General features: G+C 44.7%; 1 protein-coding gene across 4 annotated transcripts in view; it reads right to left on the bottom strand.

Moving 5' to 3' along the window:
* Positions 1 to 19,271, bottom strand: part of mast2 (microtubule associated serine/threonine kinase 2) — a 112,853-nt gene that overhangs the window by 67,660 nt on the left and 25,922 nt on the right. The window lies entirely within an intron of this gene.

Below are 19,271 nucleotides of genomic sequence, written 5' to 3'. Positions count from 1 at the left end.
CAAAAGGGACGGATGCAGGAGAACAAATCAGGGCTCTCGATGAGAATAATTAGAATTAAATAAAGAACTGATACACGAGTGTGATTTATGGCGGCTGGATTTAATTTGTGAGACTATTAGACCTTGGTGGAGTTATTCGAATGCATCATTTTATCATTTTGCCATTGATTAATGCGGCCTGATGAACACAAGACGACAAAGAGCTAATGTGCTCTGAAAACCAGGACAGCATCTTTATCTGGTAAACCTCCTCTGCAATAAACAGACTGAGGGAAGGGACAGAACCAAGGGAGAATAAAAACAGACGAAAGGGGGAATGTAGGCAGCGATACCGAGGAGGAGAAGAAGAAGAGTGACCTCCTACGCTTCACACAGAGCGATGACTCACACAGACATGAGAGACTGTTAACGAGGACGCGTTGAATAACCAAGAAAAATCACACCGGTACTTAAACAATAGCTGCATGAACATACAGGGATTGTGCAGCGGGAACTGAACACATGGACACATCAGCTGGGTCAGAACCTGACCGCCCTCTGCGAGACAGAGAAACCAGACCCAGGGTAATGCTGGTGAACAGGTTGGGGCCCCTCCCTGTCCTGCTCGGGGCCCCCATCAGCTCCTGGTCAGACCGTCTGTGTTAATGAGAGCAAAGGCCAAAGGGGCCAAAGGGGCCAAAGGGAGGAATGTTCACACAACGACACCGGCTTACTGACTGACTGCTTTCTGAGGGTCTGACCATAAGAATAGAAAAACCTGTTCACACTGATGATGTGAGGTCTTACAAACACAAACATAACATTTCTGTTCTCACAAGTAGAAACCTCAGACGCAGAGATAGAAAGTTGTGGATTTCTTACTTATCAGCAGCAGATGAATCCACGGTTGTGTCTCTGCTGAGTATTGGAAGCAGCAGGAAGGTGTTTGGGGGATTGGGTCAAACGTGTGAACCGAACATCAGACACACAATGTGATGTGTAATATGGAGCCGTGCCACAGGCGCTGCTACAGAGTCGTCCTTCATGTGGTGCTCGTGGACAACAGCAGCACTTTACATTTGCAAAGACAGCAAATTGCTCCTTTAAGGTCGTTTGACTTCACGGCTGCAACTTGGTTAGGAACCAAAATAATCCCCAAAAGTGGTTCTCTTTTCTTCCATGATTGTGTTTGCTGAAAATTGAACTTCTGCTTCGTCATCTTCATTCGTATGTGATGATAAAATGATCTTATTTTGAGCCAGTGCTGAGGAACTAGAAAGTATCTCTGCATTCGTCTGTGCACAGTTTCTCTTTCAGCAGTTGAACACATGCAGGTCATGATGGCCAGTCCCTGAACAGAGGAGCAGCAGGGTGGTGTTACTCTTACCTGAAGCTACAGATACAGTAGAAACACAAGCTGCCCAGCAGAGAGCGGAGAGCGGAGGAGAAGGAAAGCAAAGGGATGATGAACGAGGGAGAGAAACGAGAGGTGGAGCTGTGTTTTCCTCTGCTCTCTGTCTGGCTAATTAAAGCAGCAGCTTGGTCCTGCTCGGGTTTATGCCTCTGCAGTGTTGGAGGTTAATAAAAGCTGTGGCCCCGACTGTCCCCATCGATGATGAAGAGCCAAGAGCAGCATTTCATTTCACTTATTTCCCATATACACATATATATATATATATACATCTTATATGTGTCAGCTGCATCCTTCATCGGCTGCGTAGACCGGGTCAGCCGAACTGAAATGATACAGTCTGAGTGTCTCTGGTAAGAAACATTAATAAGACACATATAAGATATGTATGTATAAGAAACTCTCTGCTGCCCTGTATTACTTAACAACCAAACCGACGTAAAGAGACGGTTACATCATCTGAAACGCAGGCATCTCTTTTAGAGGATAAATAATCTAGAGATATATAATAAAACATTTAAATAACAATTAATTGCATTGACAACTTGTTATTTCTGCAAATGACATTTCAGCCTTTGAATGTTTCAATGAGCCTCAACAAATCTCCAGCTCCAGTCTTCAGTGTTCCTGCAGCTTTGCTGGAAACGAACTTCATTATAACAATTATATCACATGAAACTGGGAACTCGTAAAACTTGACGAGCCCTAATACAGCAGCTCTTTGCTGTGTTTACATATTTCCTCCAATAAACTGAATGTTTTATTAATTTTCTCCTTTGAGGATTTACGTGCTCATTATTTTAATCTGAACTTGAATCTGCAGAAGCACTTTGAAAGAGACGAACTGACCAGCTGATCAATAGAAGAATATAAATCACTATTTAAGTATTTTTCTTTAACATATGAGATCTGAGCCTGTTTCTGTTTCACGACGTCATGGATCGTGATGACATCGGACGTGTTTATGGGATGTAAAGTCCACCCACTCACTGTGAGTGAGCGGGTGGACTTTACATCCAATTAGCCTGTCGGCCCTCGGTGGAGGTTTGTGCTCTACTGAGTGACACTCTAGTTAAAATGTGTGATCTACATTGCAGCTGCAGTCCATGTGTACGAGTATTGACCTGGGTGTTTTTAGTGACAGTGGGGATATTCATTTGAAACCTGTATGAATATAGATGAAGAATTAGTATGTGACCCTTTATTATTTTTCTGTGCGGCTCTACGTCCTCTGAGGGTTGTAAACATTCTTTATGGAGCCCACCTGTTATTTACAGCTTGGTTAGTTCATTGGAGACCATTGACCTAGACCCCAAACACAGACGTGCACGCTCACATGCACGCCAGCTCGCTGCAGACAGTTCCTGGCCTAGTTGCACATGCGAACCCACACAGAGGAAGAGGACATGAATAGGCTGCATCGTGCCAGACGAGCTCGTCATCTCGGTTGTGTAATTAAAGAGGAGATAAAGAGCTCCTGTTTGTGTCACTTCATTCATCAGCTTGATGAGCTGGACACCGGCCGGCTGATCATTCAGCTCAGAGAATTACACTGGTGACAATAGAAGTGCGAGCAGAGGCAGCGGCGGCCACAGAAACACACGACTGATCGAGGCCAAGTTTATCCACAAAGACCAAGACAGAAGTGGTGAGAAAACGAAAAGAGGAGGAAACACGGCAACAAGACCCTGAGCTACAATCCAGTGAGAATGAAAAACATGAGGCCCGAGTGGTGAGAATGCAGCTGTGTCTGTGTGTGTCTGTGTGTGTCTGTGTGTGTGTGCATAATGCTGACAGGTTGCGTGCTGCTCTGTCTGCATATTGTGCTGACGCGGTGTTTGGATGTGTGCGTCAGCCTCCTCACACAGGAGAGGCTGATTAAATTAAACATGACGGTGTTTGTTACAGAGCTTTGATGGGACGGCCGTGTTCTCCAAGTCCGTCCGTGACAGAAGAGGAAGGATTTTCAGGAGGGGCGAAATGAGCGTCTCTATTAAACACAGACACACACACAGACACACACAGACACACACACAGACACACTAGAAAGAGCTTTGACCTCACGTAATCTCAAACCTTGAAAAGCAGTTCCCAGCCTCGCTGCCTCCTCTCAGCATGACGCTCCTTTATCATCCAGGCAGGCAGTAATGGCTGCTCTGCTCACCTTAATGAAGCCGGTTTGTGCAGAAGTGGAGGAGGAAGAGATTTTAATACCGATGTAAGAAGCAGCGTCGTGGGAATTTGTAATTATTATGGAAGATTTCACACTGCTGGTAAAATCTAAACTAGGTCAACTGAGTTAGTTTGAGTGAACCATTGATTTCTGTACAGTGGAAAATCTGTGAATTCTTAAACATCCTTTCCACCGACGCCATAACAAACCAGTGCCTGTTCCAAAACCAGTTCCGTGCATTTCCACTGAATGAAGTGAAAAAGCTAGCAGTAGCACGGTGGCTATGGGAGGGGCTAGTGCAAGAAAATCTCCATTTTGAGAAAACAGGAGCAAACGCAGACGTTAGATTCTTTCCTCCAAACGTAAGATGAGAGGAGTTTGACAAAGAATCACCGGATCCACCAAACACTCAAACATCCAGATGCTAAAAACAACATTTCACAGCTTTCTGTCTTATTATTTATAGACATTTTCAGACATGAACTCCGGAGGATGTTCGCACAGTTGGCTCCGGACTTTCAGAGTTTGTCTTTTAAATATGAACAACACAACAGGAGATTCTCCGCTCAGACGCATTCACAACAAATACAGAAATCTCCAGGTGGTTCAGTTGAGGGGCGGAGCAGCAGGCGGAGACAGGATGTGATGTATGAAGTTCACGTCTCGCTTGATGTCTTCATCTATGTCTTCTACTTGAACAGCACTGCTTCCTCATCCTGAGATATCTTAGAAGCTGTCAGAAGCGTCCTATAGGAGTCAGGATCTCCTGCTTTATGCTCATGGGGTCACTCAGATATGTTTATTAAGTGGCTGGCAGGAGAAATTCAATCCCAAACATATTTACTGAGAGCAACCTGTTCCAAGCCTCTGCTCACTTTTCTAATCTTCTGATTTGTCTCTTTAAAAGACGTCTCATCACAGATCCCCCCCCCCCAAACAAACCCTCAGGCTCTGCTGCTAAAAGCCATGTGAACGAATGTGCTCCCATTTTCAGTATCGTGGATATCGAGTCTGTGATGAAGCTCAGATGAGTTCAAAGCTGAAGAAGAGGGAGAGGGGGGGAATAATAGATGAGAGGAAGGAGAAAGGAGGGAAAGAAAAGGACACAGCGTTGCATAAAGCTTTTCCCCATCGGAGGAAGGGGGTGATAAGAAAATGCTGAGTCAGCCTGGACGAGCTTCACACAGTGATGGGAGAGAGGACGGATAAAAGAGAACAAGAGGGGGAGAGATGAGGAACAGACAAGAAAAGAGGATAGAGAGACAAACAGAGGACAGAGAGAGGACTGATAAATGTCCTGTCTCGCTTCTCCTCCTCATCCTCAACTGCTTCTGAATGTAAATATGCTTCTGAATGTAAATATGTCCTGAAGCGAAAGTGATATTCAACTAAGTCCTGAGGTCTGCAGGGTTTAAAAAGCTCTTTTCATTTTACATCTGATCTCAGGGTCACTGACGTCTGAGGTCTGTTTTATTGAGCAGCAGCTAAAATAATCAAATATCAAACTTCTCATTTTTGGCCAGAAACCTGGATGTAAATACACAAGTGTCTCTTCTGTGTCTGACCACTGAGAAGAAGCTGTTATCACACGTTTCACTGTTTCTACTATCAGAGGAAAGAGGATGATTGGGAAAGCAAGCTCTTCTCAACACACACACACACACACACACACACACACACACACACACACACCTCTTAAAACGGCTGCTGCAGCTGGAGGCTGTTTTATCAGCTTCCGGCCAAAGTCAGATCTTCTCTCCGCTGCTTGAGCTGATCTGTACAACGTGTGTTGGATTTGCTGTTTAACCAGCGGCTCGAGAAGTTCACACTGCTAAAGTGTGCGTGTGTGTGTGTGTGTGTGTGTGTGGTGTGTGTGTGTGTGTGGTGTGTGTGTGTGTGTGTGTGTGTGTGTGTGTGCGTGTGTGTGTGTGTGTGTGTGTGTGTGTGTGTGTGTGCCACCGCAGGGTTCAGACTTAGTTCAAAACCTTGCTGGCGACACTGTTGCTCCTGGTCAAAGCACGTCTGTGTTGTTGGTGCTTATCGTCCGGTCAGTCGAGTCACACTGGAGACTTTTCAGTGGCAACAACAAACAAAGCTGTTTGAGTTCCAGCGGACGGACGGACGGACAGACGGACTGTTGTTGTTGTCTTTCTGTCCTCGTTCCTTCCTCAGCACAAACAGAAAGCTTCATTTCACAGATCCGGGGAACACGCGAGGATCGACAGAGCAGAGAGAGCCTGACGGACGGACTGGAAACAGACAAATGCTTTATGCACGGACCAATGGGAGAGCAGTTCTGTCACTTTTCACTTGAAATTCAAACATTCCTTCAAACGCGGGGGGGGGGCATCAGAGAACGTGTGTAAATATTTTGAGTTCAACATCGGAGAAGATAAAGTAACGTAAAACAAGATGAGGCTGTTTGTCTTTGTATCATGAAACTGACTCTTCAATGACAACAGATCTGCAGCTGACCACAAACTGTGAGAGAATCCACAGACCTCGACCCCCCCCCCGTCTGTGGCTGAACCACTGAAGGAACCTACATTTAGAGCGAGTCCAGAAAGTTTCACAGCTTCATGAAGAGACGTGAGTCAAACCACAGCTGCTTCACTCACACGGGACTAAAAACCTGGAGAAACCTATCACTTCACTTCTCTGAGAAGAATCGAGCTCAAGCGTGGCCTTGACTTCTGGCAACACAGCTAGAGAGCGATCGACATAATGCAGGTTGATGCAAGATGCACTGATTCTGTGAGACTGTGAGTCTTAAAAAATATCTACTTTGACATTATAATGTTTTCATGATATAAACAACTGTAAAAACAGTGCCGTGCTCTCAGGGATCAGCGTTGTCTAACGTTTCACACATCTCACACCATCAGACCTTGTACTCGCTGTAAATGGGAGATGTGGCCGTCAAACAACACTGAGAGTAAACAGAGAAATCCGAGTGCAAACGGAACGCAGGTTTTCAGAAGGATGATTTTCTGTGACTAACAGACACGAAGAGGAAACGTCGAGGAGAGAGATTTGAAACAACACAGATAGAGACAAGGAGGAGGAGGAGGAGGAGGAGGAGGAGGAGGAGGGCGTGTGCCAGATGGAAAGACAATTGAATTTCCTCTCCGTCATCAGAGATGGCAGATACGGTCAAAACTGGATTAGCTCATCCTCAACAGAGCAGGACCGGGTTTCAGTGTCTGCGCGTCCATGCGAGTCAGGTGACGTCGGTTTGTGTTTAACTACGAACACACAGGAGTCTGAGGATCTGACTGACACACACTGTTCATTATGTTATTTGCAGGTCTTTTCTTTCTCAGTTTTTTGGTTTTGTGAAACGCTTCCTGTCCGGTTGACTCCGGTTGACTCTAAGTGTTTCCAGCCACTGACTCACTCCGATAAATCCACTGTCAACTTCTTAAAGAACAAAGTTTCAACCATTTTAACCGTTTAGACGACTAATCACATGAAAACCTAATGACGATGTCAAATATTGTGATGTGTCTGTTCAACTGCCTCCTAGTGGCAAATAACATTACAGCTTTAAACCATGTTGTGTTTACAGCAGAAACGTGTGAATCCGGTTTTCTTTAGTCCTTTATGCTCTTAAATATAAAGTTCAACATCTTCGTCAACCTTGGAATAATAAGCAGAAACTGAACCCAGCCTCTAGCCAATCAGAGTCTAGTATTCCATAGAAATACATTCAGTGGTTTTTGCGTAATCCCGGAGACAAACTAACAAACCAACCAAAACTCAACCCTCAGTCAGAAGAGCACATTCCTCCACCGAGGCCCAACAGACCCTTAGATTCATTCAAGCTGCACCACAACTCCTGGATTCACCCCGAATCCAGATCCACACCGAACCTTAATGGATTCTTCCCTGACCCACAGCAGATTGTTCTACCGAGTTCTGTGGAAATCTTTTTTTGTATACTCTTGCTTACGAACAAACCAGACAACAAAACAAACGGACAGAGGTGAAAACGTGAAATGAATCAGAGCTGTGACGCTTCAGTCCAAAGGTTTCGTAGAGTCTTGACTTGAGGAGCGAGGACTCAGCCTGGAGCAGAGCTTCGTATCGATGAGCTCAATCAATGGATTCATTTCCCTCAGTGGGTTCAAGGAACAAACAGCACGAACGACCTGCTCAGGAACAATCGCTCTGCTCTGCACTTCATTCTTTACTCTGTGAACATGATCCTGTGAGAACAGCTGAGAATCAGACCAACCCGTCAGTTCACGTCCAGACGAGCCTCCGAGGAGACGACTCCACTCTCTCAAAATCCAAACTGTTGGCCGCCACGTTCCTGCTGCTGCCAAAGCATCTTTCATTTCTGATCATTATTTCTCTTTGTCGCCGACGCTCTCTGTGAAGAATCCAGTTTCATTAAAAAACCTTTAGAAACGTCTCTGGTCCTAATCAAAGTCTAATGAGAGACTTAATGGAGTTTGCCATCCAGCTGCCAAAGCACACATTTGTTTGAGGCTTACACTTTATATTTTCACCCTCTATTTATACTTTGTGGCTTGTGAAGCCAACAAAAGCTGCTGGTGAATGATGAAAAATGTTTTTAGGAAAGAAGCGAGTGAGGAAAACAGACAAAGAGCATTGAATACTCTTTGAATTGCAGGCAAAGGAACATTTTAATTGATTTATGTTCTGCAGTGTCTGAACCTGGCCGACGATTCAAGGTTTTCTATTGTAACAAATACAGTTTAAACTAAATGGAAACAGCAGAAGGTGTAAAATTATGGTTTGTATGGCTTTTTAATCTTAACCTTCAGTTTTGGAGTTTTCTTGTTTTTCAGCTGAATAAAAATGCACAAGACAAACACAACTAACAAACACACAGAAATACTCGAGTCCAACTTCAGGCTGAATCTGAAGTTGGAGTTTTTAGCCCTGATGTTGTGATCTGCATCGTCTCCGCTGCTCGGAGAGACAACCATCTCGTCTCTATCCGTAGGATGGATGAGTGCGGAGATAAGGCCAATCACATGTCAGCATACGTAGGATTGAAGAGCCAATCACATGTCAGCATACGTGGCTATCAGCTAAAATGGAGCATAAATGGGCCCTGAATTGAAATAAGCCTGTGTGTTGAACCTGAATACTTCCTGGTACACTTTACTCTGGTGACTCTGTAACTCAGGTTGTCCTTGAATGCTTGGAACTGATCCACATATACTTGACTGTAGGTCACTATTGATGAGGAGAAGTGGGGATTGATGCTGAAGGGAAAACTCCAGGGAGACAACACACACTGAACGAGTTACAGTGACAACACAACATCAGCACAGTGTAGCTGTGGTTCAGGCACAACACAACTCTCTTAGATACAGATACAAACACAACATGCACACTACAGCTCAGTGAATCCTCTGGACTTTCAGCATTCAATGAACTAAACTACTTGTCCAGGACATTTCCGTCTGCAACTTGAGGGTCAGAGGTCAGTTTTCACAGCATGTTCACTGTTATCACTCTGAAGTGCAACACATCTCCTCACACGGAGTTTTGGAAACACCGATGCTCCCTGGTGGTTAACGACATCTGTGGCATCAGGACGTTTCACAACAATTGACATCTTGTCGTTGTCTTTTATTGTGACCGGCATCTGTGCAGTAATCCTGCAGTGTGATCAGCATCTGTCAGGTGGACGGAGCATCTGGGCTCAGAAGGTCTCACTAACACTTTAATACATTTAGGAACAAAACTAGAAAGAAATTTGCCTTTTGTAACACATCTGTAACAGAACTAAACCTCAAGCTGCAGCATCTTTATTCTGCAGCTGCCCGAGACACCACAAGATGTTCTTTTAAAGCCAGGAGACTCAGTGTCCTCCAAGTGTCCTTTAGATCTACTTGAGGATTCAGGACGGCGTGTGGCGTCTGCTGCGAGGGCGAGTTTGGGCAGGAAGCATCCGCTCAGAGTGGAACATGAAAACAAGCTGAGAAGGAGTCGCTTCTCTTTGTGTGACCTTATTTTACACCTGGTATCAACCTCTGCAGCCTGAATCAGGATCTGTCTTCATCTGATGCTTTGGACGAGCATCAGACAAACGCATCCACAAGTCCAAACCAACTTGCTACGCACGCACGCACGCACACGCACACAGGAGCGAGTGTCTCCTTCTCATAATTGAAGCCTTAAGTACAGATCAATACATTTGCAGTGTGATGGATGGATGGCAACATAAAACCTACATTTACAGAGAGGGGGAGGAAGAGGGAGGAAGAGGGAGAAAAAGACGCAGTAACCGGATCTTCTTCCAAACTAATGTGTTCGATAGAGATCACGTATCTGCTGCATCTGCTGAGCCACATCTGGACAGCAGGGCTGCAGTCAGGGCGTCTGAAGGCCTCGGGTGGATCGACGTGAACGACAGGGTTCATGGAGGACGACCGACCAAAGAGAGAAAGACAAAGAGGAGGGCGCAGGAGGAAACCGAGGCCGTGGAGTGTGTGCAAGTGCTGTAACCCTGTTAGTGTGATTGATGTCGGGCATTAGGATTTGGACCAGAGGACACTTGTGGGTCGGCTCAGACCAAACACCATACATCACTGCAACACAGAACGACCCTGCCCCGCTCCATTAGAGAGGCAATAGCTCACTCTGCTAATTAACAACCATTCATTTGTGTGCATGCACGTGTGTGTGTGTGTGTGTGTTTAGAAGGAGCTAATAAAACTAAGTAAAGCTGGTTTCCAAATAAGTTACTGAGCTGTAATCAATAATCCTCTTGGTGTGTGTTTGTGTGTGTTTCAGCTCACCGCACACGTGCTCACACACTCTCTCTCTCTCTCTCACTCACACACACACACACACACACACACAGACACACACACACACACACACAGTGTTTACTTGTGTTCATACTCGGACGATAAAATTAACACAAATGAAACAATAATTGAATCCATGTTGAGATATTGATGAATTTCCAAAGAGGAGGATTAATATTTGTTTGACCTCAGATTAATTAAATGTTTCTAGACATAGAGAAACATTTTAAATCACAATTAACTGTGTTGTCTCTTTAACTTTCTCCCAGTAGAGAAAATCAACCTGATTTGACAATGATTGTCAGATATTGATATGAACGATATAATAATTTCCTAAGATGTTGTAATCAAACTCTTACGATATAGAATGTAATTGAGTAATAATGAACAATGATTTACATTTTAAGTCATTAATGAGTCAATAAAGTAAACACACGATTCACTGGTCTTTTACCATGAGAATAAACTTTGTAAGAGTTTTTGGCGTCTTACAAAACAAAGTGAGCTCTTCAAACCTTTCAAACATTTACTAAATAGTTATTTTCTTTTCTGTTCCGAGACGACAGTTGTTCCACTAACAATAAACAAAGAGAAGTACTGCTGAGAAAAGAAATACGAGCTCCTTCCTCACAAAACCCAGAATCTACAGTTTCCACCTTCGGTAAATCTCTAAATCTCTTTTTCTCTTTTTAGAAACAAATAAAGAAAAATAATGAGTCATTAAAACTTCACACAGAAGCAGCAACACACGTGTTTCTGCAGGTTAACTAACCAGAGGCAGAGCAGGAGGCTCAGGTCTCCTCACTGAGTTACTGCAGGAGCACCCCCCACTCGCATTTTGGACTATTTTACTACAGTTATTCCGCTTTTAAAAATATATTTCGTCCACACGACCACTCAGTTATTGATCTGATGCAAATCAAACCTTTCACCTTCAATCAGTTTTGTTTGTCGGCCTGTTAGACAACACACACACACACACACACACACACACACACACACACACACACACACACACACACACACACACACACACACACACACACACACACACACACACACACACACGATGGTTAAAGCCAATGAAACTACATCAGACATGTTCAGTTTCCTGTTTTGATTGAATGACAGGAGGAAGTTCCGCCTCACTAGACCTCACTAATCAATCCCTGCACACAATCATTCCACCTGTCAATCAATGGCTCAGCCACAGTGCCAGGGCCGCTTATCCGAGACGCACAGTGGGGGGGTGTGTGTGTGTGTGTGTGTGTGTGTGTGTGTGTGTGTCCTACACAGTCCAATGAATAAAACAGACCACTGAGAGCTGTCTGAGTGAGTCCAGGTTGAAGGACAGAATTTGTGTGAAATCAATAAGAAGTGTGTCTTTTGTAAGTGTGTGTGTGTGTCTGTGTGTGTTTGTTCATCTCTGGTTCCTCTGTATAAACTGAAAACATCTTTTCTCTGGATGTGTCATTCTGTTTTTAATCTTTATTATTATATATAATATTAATATTATAACAGCACAGAGAACTGTACATTTTGTCCGTATCTTCTGCTATAATTAAAGTAGGTATTTATTTAAACGCACCTTTCCTAACTCCTTGCGGCTTCTCCTTCACATCTTTCCTTGACCTGTGACGTATTCCATCGGGTCAAGGAATAGTGGTTAGAGATTATTTGGACAGAAAGTCATTATTGGTCCGGGTGTGTTAACATTAGCCTTCTAGCTAACGGGACATTACCAGACTGCCCCCACCACAGGGCTCTGAGAGCACTGCACCACGTCGGCCACAGACTGGATGTTGTGGTCTATATATCATATTTGAACTTCACAGTGGAAGTTAATGTTACAGCTATAAAGTACAACCAGTCATGATTCATAATAATTGTTCAGGTAATTAACAATCAGCTCAGGCCGTCACACGTACGGCGAAGACTCGACACCGTTGATTCATAGATTATTTCATCAAGAGAACATTAACCAACGACATTTTTATGAATCGATAAATTGTTTCAGTGGATAAATCAAGAAAATGTGACAAATATTCTCATGTCTCAGCTTCTCACCTCCGACTCAAAGGAGACGGAGTGAATATCTTCTGACTTTAGGAGGAAACCGTTTTCCACTCCACTACTTTCTGACATTTCACAGACCGAACATCTCATCATGTAATTGAGCTGAATATCTCATCTGATAATAGAACCTTAGAGATCCATCATGGCTGCTGTCGGACTACGACACGTTACTCATCCAGGTGAGGTTGGTTGGAAACCGCAAACTAAAATGTTGCAACGAAATGAAACTCGAAACAACAGTGTGTGTGTGTGTGTGTGTGTGTGTGTGTGTGTGTGTGTGTGTGTGTGTGTGTGTGTGTGTGTGTGTGTACATGTGTACTCCCTCTTCTGGTTTGCAGTTGGAGTGAACAGAGGCCTGTGGGGATCCAGAGACACATTTTATCTCCACTGCTTTTATCTGCAGCATGAGAGCAAAAAAAACCTGAGTTACTTCTCACAGGACACACACAGACACACAAAGACACACACAGACACACACCTAGTGATTCTTCAGGGTGAAGCTAAGCTCGTCTTGTTGAGCACAACACCCCCAAGTGAATGAAGACAAGCAGCCGGGCAGGATGAAGCCTTGGATCTGCACAGGAGACTCAGTCAGAGCTGAACACAACAGGAGGAAAGAGGTGAGTGAATCATCTCACAGCGAGACATCCACAACATCTCTGAACTTGTGATAGTTGCCAAGGGGACGAGGACAGTGTGTGTGTGTCTCCTGTTCCTCAACCTCAAATAACCCAGAGAAAACCACCTCATGTTTAACATACAGTACGTTCGCTCTGCTCAACTGTCAGAAGACATCAATAAAAAGACAAACTGGCTCCTCCATCACTTTCCATCGCTGCAGCTCCTCTGTTCAGCCTCTGTCTCAAACACTTGGTTTCAGCTCCTGTCTCTTTAAGGCCCCCCCCGCCTGATAAAGCACAGTCTGCTCTGATTGGTCAACAGCTTCCAGCGCATGTAGGCGATGTCGGCCTTTGCTCTCGCTTCACCTGGCTTTGTAAAGGGGTGTCAGATTAGCTGCTAACACTGTGGCATCTGAAGTGGTCATGACATCAAAACATAGGCATCCACACACACACACACACACACACACACACACACACACACACACACACACACACACACACACACACACACACACACACACACACACACACACACACACACACACACACACACACACACACACACACACACACAAAGTTTCTTCCATCTGTAGTGAAAAAGTTCACTTCCCCAAACTGTCTCATCTCCAGATATTCACAACAAGCAGGAGGAATCAAACGGCCGTGGAGGAGCGGATCCATTTCACCGAGGCTGTCTCCTGAGGGTCTGGTTCAGCTTAGTGGGAAGTTAAGAGCACTGATACCTTAAAATAGACACAACCTCTTCACCGACTGATTCAATGGTTCAGAGTCAAGATAGAGACGTGAAGACAGACAGGATCCAGAGGCTGAACGAGACAGACAGAATGAGACAGAGAGAAAGACAGAAGTCGACTTTCCATTTCATATTCTGCTCTGATACATAAAAGGAGTAAGACTTTCAACAATATGAATTCTCAACCAAAAACCAGCGTATAAATAATAGATCTATTCTAAACTTCAAAATTCAGAGGGAAGAGAAAATAGAATAAGTTTAATTTCCACTTGAAAGACGTTTCTTCCTCCTCCGAGCCGTGAAGAACGTCTGGAAACAAAACCTCTTCATGTCGGCTAATTACTGCAGAGAAATGATTTGCTGATGTTGTGCTTTGTTTCCTCTGTTTGAACTGTGCACTGATCGCATGCACACACTTTCCATGGTCTGTCCCTAATTGCTGCTCGCCACGGGAGGTGACATTTTGCATGAGAACGTGTGTGTTTGTGTGTTTGTGTGTGTTTGTGTGTCTCTTCTCTGTGGCTGAATGTCACACGAAGGCAGGAGGCAACAAGTCAAACGCAGACAAAGCAACAGAGAGAAATTGAACGCACAATCTTTCCTATTAGCTGCAAAGTCGTGGAATGTCTGCAGATCTGGAGTCAGGTTAATATTTCATAAACATGGACGAACGCACACGCACACAGAGACACACACGTGTCCATCCATCGGAAGCTCAACTTCTCTGGCTGGAGACTCAACAGCCCTTTGCTGCTAATAAGGTAGGAGGTGAAAGTGAGAAGAGAGTCAATGAGCTAAAGACCAAGAAAACAGTTGATGCAGTTGAAGAGAAGGATCATGTAAGTGGAGAAGATGAATGAATACGAGAGGCAGGTGAGGACCAGTGGTGATCACAGGTCCCGCAGCAGCTGACCAGTGACTTGAGGGCCTCTGTTGAACTCTCTCCTCACATCTTCACCCAATTAAAGCCCGTCCCCGTGAGCAGAGATCGTAAAGGTTGCAGCGATGACGAATGAGGAGCGGCAGACAGAGCCCGGGGCGGCGGCGTTAACGGGGCACAGAGCTTGATTCTGCCAAATGGAAGTGTTTGTTATGAAATCAATCCCCTGGACCCCCTGGTGTGGAGCTTAAAGAGCTGCTATAATGTGAGACCCGTCACATGCTTCAATTATTTAGTAGCCCATTTAAATCTTGTAATTAAGGACGACATTAGAAGTAAGATCATAAAAGAGAAAATGAGGTTTTATAGCTGCTTCCACTCTGCACGGACAGAAGTTTGAAAGTTGAAAATACGCTGCAGTAAAAAGTTCCCGATAAACTTTTTTACACCAGCGATTGATCACACTGATTTCTCACTAATAGACTCAGTGCAAACTTTAGTCAAAATGCCCTCGGCACACGGGTTCAGGTGGATAAGGTGCAACAGGGCACACGTCAGCACTTAGTGAGACATACAGCCTTTAATAAAGCTGCTTTCAGACATGCACCAGAAATTCTGCGGGAATTTTCCAAAGCGGCCGCATGTGAGAACAAACGTCTGAGTCAGTGTCTCTGGACATTTTCTGGACCTTCTCCTGCAGCCTCCTGGTAAAATGTCCATGTGAGGAGACAGCAGGACAATGTGTGGAAGCTTCCCAGAGAGCGAGTGGACGTGTTGATGAGGTTTCTAACACGTGACGGACGTGAAACTGGAAGAACACAAACATCTCAGGATGAAGAAGAGGAGCCGTACACGTAGAAGACGAAGACGTCAACTTGGAAACACGAGGAGGTTCCAGAGCTTCTGGTGATGAGGGCCGACGCCGGTGTGGATGAGCTGTAAACAACAACACTGATCTTTCCACAGCAGAGTTTATACGTCATGTCCCGCCTCCTGCACACAGACTGGATTAGCTGCTCCATCTACACAATACCAGCTACACAAGCTACACCAACAAGTTCCTGTTCTGCATGTGACCCAACAGCATCTCACATAAACTGACCCAACAGAACAAGTCATATTAAGGCTCATCTTAGGAGGAGGAGGCTACAACTAATTCAATTTAAGACTCACAGTAAAAGTAAAAATATTCGTGTTCCAAGTAAACATATAATTCTCACTCGGACATTTGGGTTCACACATGCACGTCCTCCGGTGAAAACACGATCAGATATTTGAAGACTTTTTAAGAACCTGCAGCCACAGTCTTATGCTAATCCAGTATTTTAAAGAAATGTTGCACTGGATCCAAACATACAACCACAGGCTGCTGTTTAAAGTGAAGCAGAAAATACTTGTGTCAAACGTCTTACAGCTTAAAATATGCAAGAAAAACATGTTAGCGTGTTTTTCCTCCATTTAACCGTGAATGTTTTTCCTCCTGCTTCCATCATCTGACGGAGGAGACAGGAGGCGCACAAGGCCAGACAGGACTCCTCGCTTCACCTCCATCTCTAATCCATCCATCTCCCCTCCACCCCCCGCTCACCTCCTCCACCCCCTCTGTTATTACACTGTGGCTTGATTTATTTATTCTGTCCATCACAGCGTTGCTCTTTTCCCCTCACCCCCCCCTCCTGCATAACATTTTCCATCTCATCACGGGATGCTCCGCTGCAGTTGTCGAATCTCTCGTCTGCTGAGGTGTGAGACAGAACCTGAGACGCTCCCGGCTTCGACTCTGCCCTTCACATTTGACAGTGAAACAAAACAAACCCTGCTCATTTCCATTCTTGTGAGTATCGTGGCTTCACTGTCAATAGTGTATAATGTATTTTGTAGATCCAGTTCTCACAGTGTTGAAGTCACGAAGAAGAAACTACGATGGTGACGTGAACAGAAATGTGTCAGTCAATGTCACAATTCAAGTGTCTGTCCTTCATTCTCATCTTCACACCTTCAAAACAAACAGCTGTCTCTCTGGTGAAGTGTTTGCTTGGTTTTATTCTTTCCTTTAATAACGTTCTTGTTAGTTTACGTGATTTACTGACACACACACTTCATACCGATGCCGGAGTTCCTCAAGGAAGCATTCCTCCTTATATTTCGTGCTTCAGTGCAGCATCACCGGAGAAACCGGAGCTGAGCTCATCAGGACGGCCGAGAGAAACCAGTCCCAATCCCTGAGGATGTCACAGTCACTGTTTGCGTCATCTGGAAAGAGGCCGACGGGAAAAGTCCCAAAACACTGGGCTGGGCAACCAGTGGCCACATAAAGACATCGAACGTTAACGAATAGCAAGTGTAAGAGTTATGTTATGATAAGGAGCCAGATTATATGAATACTATTACCCTGACTTCTCCTCAAAGATTAAACCAGTGAGAACACACAAAGTGAAAACTGATTATTCTGAGGTGAAGTCGCTCATTAGTAAAACGCTGCTGCGTCGCTCTCCGAGGAGCAGAAGTTCAAACGAGGACGCTGCAGTCGCGTGGAGCCGAGCAGACTCGTCTCTCACCTGAACCTCAGCCACTCGGCTCTTTCCTCCGTCAACACGACAAGTGACTCGTCTTCAGTTTAAGCCTCTCGTTCGTCAACGTAAAGAGGATCAGGACATGAAAGCAAAGAGAAAAGGAAAGAAAGAGAGGGCCGTGTGGACGGGGAGACGACGACAGATCCACAGTGGGAATTAAGAAAAATGGCAGCAACAATACGCAGATACCAAGAAATTGAAATAAAGAATTAAGAGCAGAAGAGAACATGAAGAGAACAGAAGGTTTGGATGGAGCACACGTCGACTTCAGGTCATTTTAGGTAGACATGTTTATGAATTCTTGAAGCCTCGTCTTCTGACTCAGGAGATTATATAAGAAAGTGAAATGTCTCATCATCCACGTGGGGAAGAGGTTTCTCTGTTTCATAGATTAATGGATTCGACACACGCTCTCTACCTTAATCTGAAGCATGAAGGACGGAGGGAGCTTAGCGACAATCACAGACCAGGCATGTCTGCAAGCTGCACTGGAGAAGATACAGAGATCTGGCTCGGATTGAAACGAACAGATTTCATTATGACGACAGCCGAGTCCACACACAAACTGATTTAAGCCGACGTCCGTCTCTGGACGTCTTCAAGCTCCTATTTGCTCAAATAGATCGCAACGTCAATTAAAAGAATTCCTACATTTAAATCTATTTCATTTTAAGACACCGTTTAAAGTTCTGGAGAATTCGGCTGTTTTTGTTAAATCAACACTGAACGCTGGATATTACCCATGATCCTCTGCTTCCTGAACCAGAGGAGCTGCTGCAGTAACAAATCCAACAAACTCTCATATTTTAATAGTTTCCTGATGAATACTGGAGATAAACGTTCTCCAGTCTCCAGATTCAGTCACTCAACCATCACACGCTTTAAATCAAGATGCAGGTTTCAGGTTAATTTAAATAAAACTAACAATAATGATATTAATAAAAGCTTTTTATAGTTCTCAAATGACTTCTGAAGCAAGATACATCGAACAGCAGGGTGTGTGTGTGTGTGTACACATGTATATATAGAGTGTAGTGTGTGTGTGTGTGTGAGTGTGAGTCTCTCAGCAGGTGAAGTCAGAACAGAACAGTTTCCTCCTTTAGCAATGAATCATCTGATGACAAGGACAACTGACAGCCTGCAGCAAGATGGTGTGTGTGTGTGTGTGTGTGTGTGTGTGTGTGTGTGTGTGTGTGTGTGTGTAATATGTAAATAAGCAGCATGGGAGACATCATGTCGGCAGGAAGGAGAGAAGCTGAACAAAACACACACACACTTTGTTCTGTACACCGTGTCCTCTGAGTGAGTCCAACCTTCAACATGAGTCACCACCTCGGTTTCATCCGACCTCAGAAAACTTAACCGTCTTAAACCCGGAGAAATAAAAGGTTTCATTTGGATCAGTTTCCTCCAGAATTAAAAACTGACTGAAACAACTGGAACCAATTATCACAGACGATATCATTTAATGTCTCCAACTAGACTTTAAATGAAGATGTATGACACATCTCCACTTCCTCCTGCTATACAAAAATCAAGCTACAATATCCGAGATACAGGCAGTTTTTTTTAACGTCGTACTGCAGCCAGCCACCAGGGGGCGATCCAGATGACTAAGTTGTCGTGACTCTAGAAATGACTCTGTGCGACCGATGTATATATAAATCTCTAAATGTTGTGATATAAAAAAATAAGCAGCCGTAAACCGGTCGTCTCCGTCGTTGTCTCCTTCGTCACAGCGGAGGAGTTGAGGTAAGGGCCCAGTAATTATTCAACATGTTCTCATGTATATTTAAATGCTGTGTCAGCCGGTTGCAGCACCGCAGCACGGAGGGTGAGGTCACCGCGGCCTGGCGTCACCGCGGCCTGGCGTCAGCGCGGCCTGGCGTCACCGCGGCCTGGCGTCACCGCGGCCTGGTGTCGGCACACCAACGCCGTTCTCCTGTCTGAGCTGCAGGTTTTATTATCTCTGGATGCTCGTCCATGAAGATCCCGCAGATTGTTGTGT

Source organism: Hippoglossus stenolepis, chromosome 14 (genome assembly GCF_022539355.2).
Source record: "Hippoglossus stenolepis isolate QCI-W04-F060 chromosome 14, HSTE1.2, whole genome shotgun sequence".
In the NCBI taxonomy this organism is placed as follows: domain Eukaryota; kingdom Metazoa; phylum Chordata; class Actinopteri; order Pleuronectiformes; family Pleuronectidae; genus Hippoglossus; species Hippoglossus stenolepis.
This window is presented reverse-complemented; position numbering and strand designations above follow the sequence as displayed.